The sequence below is a fragment of the Macrobrachium nipponense genome, chromosome 39 (assembly GCF_015104395.2).
Source record: "Macrobrachium nipponense isolate FS-2020 chromosome 39, ASM1510439v2, whole genome shotgun sequence".
Lineage (NCBI taxonomy): Eukaryota > Metazoa > Arthropoda > Malacostraca > Decapoda > Palaemonidae > Macrobrachium > Macrobrachium nipponense.
In genome coordinates, this window is record NC_061099.1 from 54026716 (window position 1) to 54033176 (window position 6461).

Here is a 6461-nt window from a genome sequence, read left to right on the forward strand (position 1 = left end):
ATATAAGCATGTTTGTATACAATGTATATATATATATATATATATATATATTATATATATATATATATATATAAATATATATATATATGATATTATATAAATATAACATATATCTATTTATATATATATATGTATATATGATATATATATATATATATATATATATATATATATATATCTTGTGCACTACCCGTATTAAACGTATAATCTTTTATACACGTGCCTAATTTTTATTTTTACGCGGAATTGATTTACGAGTTATTGTTAGAAGAAAAAGAACTGCGACAAAGATATTATCCGGATATCAATTATTCAATTCGAAGTGGCATTTGAGGATACCCCTTTCAACAAAGTATCAAGGGGTCAGGAGGTCAGCAAGATTTTTCTCCCTGAGCGTCAGTGTTTCCAAAGAAATTGAATGAAATCCTATAAATTGACATTTTACTGAAATTTCTCTCTTGGATTAAATCGATATATCTCGTCAAGTGTTGGAAAAAAATAGGAGTATTCAATAAAAATTTGGGCGGAATCGTAAAGAATTTCTTTTCGTTTATTATGTTATTTTAGTTTCCTTCCTTCGGTCTTTATAAACCTACTCTGTTTTCTTATACTCGTATTGTACGTTTGTTTGTGTGTATTTATCTATGTATACACATATATATTTATGTATGTATGTATTATCCTTAAGGTCTATGCTATGTCATCTGCTTGCCAATTAATTTGCTTTACTGCTTGCTTGTTTGCCCGTCTATCGGTCTGCCTATCAATCTGTCCATGTAATACGTCGTCTGTTTGTCTCCTTACCTTCGTTGCTAAATATGGTTTTTGTTAATTTTCAGGATTTGACGCATTAGGCATTTTATATTCTTATAATATTTTGAAATCTTAACGATGGCGCTTAAAACTTAAGATCACTATGCATAAATTTTACATAAAAAAACAAAAAGTGCCGTCAGTGCACCTCATTCGGTGCAATGTAGGCATTAGTCACATTGCTTAAGGTTCTTTGTAGCGTCCCTTCGGCCCCTAGCTGCAAGTACTTTCATTCATTTTACCGTACATCCGTTCATATTCTCTTCCTAACATCGTACTGTCCACCCTCTCCTAACTGTTTCATAGTGCAACTGCTTTGAGGTTTTCCTCCTGTAACACCTTTCAAACCCTTTATTGTCAATTCCCGTTTCAGCGCTGAATGGCCTTAGTTGCCCCAGTGCTTGGCATAATGCCATTAATCTATATAAATAAAAAAAATTATCGCCAGATATGGCATGGCGTTTTGTACGCTTATTACTACATGTATGCGCGTGTGAGTGCACGCGAGCACTGAACACAAGCATGTGCTCCAGCATTCCGGGGTGACGGGTCAGGAAGAGGCAGCCAGGAGTCCCTGCTATCATAACACTCGTGGGTCGCTCAAGTGTCTCTGGATTCTTGCCGCGCCTAAGATGAGAAATCTCTCCTGCGTCCGTCGCTCCCCCTCCTTCCCCATCCCCCCAACCCCCTTCGTTTGTGTCTCCTCATTCATCTATCCTTCCCCATTCACACACACTACATCACCACCACGGCAAGAAATTCAAAATAAACACCCCCACTGCGTTTGTCTGTAGTCATCAGTGTGAAGATATAGCTTGAAGAAGGAACAAGTTTCTGAATGGTCTTTTAGTGTAGGTCGATTTTAAAATCGATTACTTCATCGAAAATTTATTGTATTACATTTTGTTCTTCGGATGAGATTTACTATTCTTTTGTTTGCGAATTGGGTGACCAATCTGCAGAAAGTAACGTAAAACAAGACAAGACAAAAAAATAAACGTTTCACCGGAACCATCACAATTCAAGTGACAGTCGGGTTTTCTGACATCAAGATACATACCATATCATGCTATTTAATTAATGATAAGTTGACCTGTACACAAAGTTTACGGTTACATTCTCCTGTACCCCTTTTTCTCCTCCATTTTGCTTTATTATTATTTTCTAACCCATCCTCCCGTCTCTCCTTCTTCATCGTGTTTTTCACCATCCTTTACTAAAAGCAAAGTAAACCATTTACATTCAGAATTACAAAATGTAACACCAGGGAAGTGCAAGACCAGAAGACTAAAGTGCCTTCGCCGGCGATAAATATTTGTTGTGAAATTTTAGTCATTTTTGTGGCCACTTGTTATTAGGTGTTGACCTTTTTTTTATATATACTATTCCGGGAGTTTTCCTTTTTAGTTAACCGCTACTGAACGTTCGACACTATTTTGGAGGACAAATCCATAGTTATGTAACTGCACAGATGTATTTAAGAATAAAACTGTATAGTGGGCTTTTTGAAATCTGTAGAGTTTTATTTTCAAGTCTGTTGGTGCAGTTGCTTGACTGTGGATTTTTCTCGTCTTTAAAACTTTATTATTTATTAAAGAATAGCCACCAAAAGATGAAAACACTAAAAGTTATTCGATCATTTATCTTACGTGATCATGGTCTTTTTTTTTCAGATAAGATTTTTAAGAGTTTCTTGACTTTTTGTTAATTTTAATAACCTTCTTAGTACGTATGGAAACGTGGGTAAATGTATTTATTGCCTGTTTGTGTTCTAGTGTGAAAGTCTCTGCCTCTGTGCAGTTTTTTTTTTCTTACTTTTAATTTATTGTGTATTATACTTCATGACCTATTTGGTCCCAGTTCCTGGCCTTCGGCCTAGACCTGGCATTTTATCAAATCCGTCGGGCCAGCCTTGTGAGAGCTGAAAGTCAGCTCAGTGGTCTGGTTAAACTATTCTTATAATAATAATAATGTAAGTCATTTAGACGGCTTATGGTACAGCTTTCATTAGATGTCATAGGAAACTGGCATGAACTTACATTAATATAATTGATGAATTCAGTGTCACGTGATCACAAGCCTCCATAAACAACCCTACAGCAATTCTTAATTCTGCTCCTCACTCGATGTATCGCAGTACATGCGTGTAACTCAATTCTTGACGTTATTATCTTTGTAACTTCATTTAAGGGGGATTCAGATAATGCAAGAAGATAGTTTTGAGCTTTGTGTGAGTGTTTGAAGTGTGAAAGGATGATACGTTTTCTGTTTGTCTGTTGAATGTCCCAGACTTGGGAATTTGAGACATAGGTTCCTATCTTGGGGGTGTGGTAGAGGTGGTAATTTTATCCTATCTACAATTTTTGGAAAGGATTGTAATATAGAGCAGTTATATATCTTTATGAGTGAGGCTGGCCTCCTCAACAAAATTCAGATTATATAATGGAATATCTATGTAAGAATTTTGTATTTATATTAATATATTTTTAGATTTTTTATATGAAATTAATTTTAGATTTAATTCTAGTTTCTATCTAAATTTATTTCGGTGTCAATAACCGAGATGTTGCGACACCAGTTTTTAACAGACATAATTAATCAATCTGTTGGTAGCAAAGGTTATACCTGTAAAATGTTATGTAATGAAAGCATGTGTTATTGAACCAATCTTATCAAAACATATTGCCCTTCCTTAAATACTTCTTGAGCTCCATTTTTCCTTTCATCTTTGTCTTCTAAATCTGGCAGATGATGAACCTTCTTCTTAACACCTACGAACGTTAATAGTTCTTAATTACGTTTCAAAGGTTTTTGAGATTTATCTGTATCAGAGCCAGATCCTTAATACATGGGGGAAAAATTTTCGCCCCATCAAATTTGAAGAGAAATTTTTTTTCATGGAGGTGACTTAGATTGCACTTAACATCGTTATCTTGAACTCTTAAAGACTGTTGCCGCCCCTCATCAATTGTGATTTGGACAAATCACATTAATTCCTATTTGTTCCAAGGTGACGTCGCTTACACGGGATATTGCCTTTCCTCACTGCCCTTTCTGTCCTTAGTTATCCTTCTACATTCATTTCCCCTTCTCATCTCGCTCGTATTCCTAGCCTTTTACCCATATCTATTGATCATTTATCTATAAGTCCTTCTCCTCTCCCTACTTTGCTTTAAATACCTAACCTCAAATTATCACAATTTTTCTTTATCATCTCTTGCATCAATTTTCTTTGTCCTTCTGTCTGTCTCCCATTCCATTTTTTTTTTTTTTTTTTTTTTTTTTTTTGTTTTTTTTTTGGTGGTCTATCTCCCATTCCATTTTTTTTTTTTTTTTTCTGTTTTCCCACCTCTACCTCATTTTCTTCTGTTCCGTAGACTCCATGTAGGGTCTTTCATTTTGAGCCTCCCCAAATTCCCAACAATCATTCTCGCTCCATCACCCTCTCATCCTCTCTCCAAACGGCTGTCGAGACTTTCTAGAGACCGTAGTTTACCTGTCCACCGGAAGTCGATGCTGGGGGTCGAAGGTCAATGGGGATCCAACGGACAAATGGGCCCGCTGGAAGATTTGTTCTGGAAGATTGTGCAAGAGAGGGTCATGCAGGCGCCCGCTCCTTTGAAGTTTGGTTGGTCGTTGTTTACTGGCATGTGATGTTCATGTAGTTAGCATTATGTATGCACACACAGACATTTATATGTATTTATTTATATGTACAAATATAATGTTGAAGGAAGCCCACTAAAATTTGGGAAAAATTGAAATAAATATAAACTTTCAATTTTTTCCAAATTATAGTAAGTGCACGGATACAGTGCTTATAACTTTGCTGCACAAATATGTACTTATGTGTGTATATGTGTATATATATATATATATATATATATATATATGCATATATATATATATATATATATTATTACGTATATAGGGCCTTGTGAGAGACTAGATACGTAAACGGAAGCAATTTAGGGATTTCAAGAGGGAATTGCTTGAACTTACCGTAAACTGATTATTATTGATTTCTTTCTCTAGAGGGAAGGTCGCCAGAAACTCAGCTCGTTACTTTAAAACTATTTATATTTACACAAAGGCCCGTGCTGGCCTGGAGAAAAGTTAAATGATATGGGCCCCCCACGTTGGGGCTTATAGTCTCATCAATTCAAGCTGGTTTTCATTCACGTGGGTTAATGCACACTTGCGAGCAGAGAGACGGCACGTGACTCATGGAATCTGGAAAGAATCCCAGATTAAACGACATAAAAGGAAAAATGACTTCTTGCTTTGATTAAGGCTGATTAATTCTCTAACATTGGGGAAGGTAAACTCGAATGGTTCCACTGAGGTATGCACGAAAACCTAGGTCTTTAACAAGTCACAAAGGGGAGCACGTGGCCCGATGAGGACAAAGGGCTTCTGATGTAAGAATATAGAAATAAGAATTGGAAATGAATTTAGCAAGAGTCGTATGGTAGTAAAAGGTGCTGGGTTGAAGTTTACCCACTTTCAGACGTACCTTTATGCATATTCTGTGTATCCTTGTAGGAGAATGCGGTCCGACCTCTGTTCAGGTCTGGGGGTCCGGGTCCACCAGCACGACGTGGGTAGGCCTAATTTTGGGAGGCTGGCAATTTGACCTCTGTCCGAGATCACGTCTAGCAGCCGACTGAGAGCGATACTCCTTGCTTTCGAATCACGGGGCTTCCAAAAACCGCCTCGAGCATTGCCTGAAAGGTGGTAAACACAACGCCAGCAAATTGGGAAGGAAAATAGGTCTTATTGTAGAAGTCCCTAAAATCCATCTCGAAGCCTAGCTACTCTTGTGACCTGCCTCTCTTACCCTAAGCTTCCGTCAGACCGGAAATATCATTCCTACGACATCCCCACTCTCCCAACAACAGTAGCTTCAAGAGACGGCATGGCTGCTACTTTTATAATTAAACAAAACTAAAACTCTGCTGGGAAGGCGAGGCGTTCTATAAACGTAGCAGCTCCCCCTGTTAAGAAGGCATTCACTCCCTTTCGGGCGTGAAGGTCTTGGCTTAAATAAGTTGATCGCCCTCGACAACCCAGTTCTCCTACTCTAACTTGAAGTTTTTTGAGCAGCGATACGCTGACTACAATGGCCTACCTAACTTATAGGCAAAGATGCTAAGTGTACTAACTTAATGTAGTGATGTAGTCTAGCCTAATAAACAACTACAGGTTTTGTCTTGTGACGACAGTCTACTCTACCCCTAGATAAGGTTACTTGAAAATTCTACTTGCTACTAACCTAATGCCCTGGTACTAAATCATTAGCCTAACCTACTCAATACAGTTAAATGAAGACGCAATCATTCCAGAGTGTGTACGCACAGCAGTAGTTCAGCGACGGAACTGTTAAAATACATAAGAGAGGTAATGATGCGTTGGGGATGATGAGTGGTTAAATTACCAGGAGGGAAATGCAATGAGGTAGTTTATGACATTTAACATGAGTGTTAGTATCACAATTTCTAGGGTTAGAGGGTTAGTTCTACTGGCAGAGATCAGGCTGGCTACCTTCTCTGGTAGGTGCCAGGATCATTCTGCAAATGAATGCGACACTGTACCTCGGGCACAGGTGTCAAGGAGAGCATGTGGCCTCTTTTTGTGTTAGTTTGTTA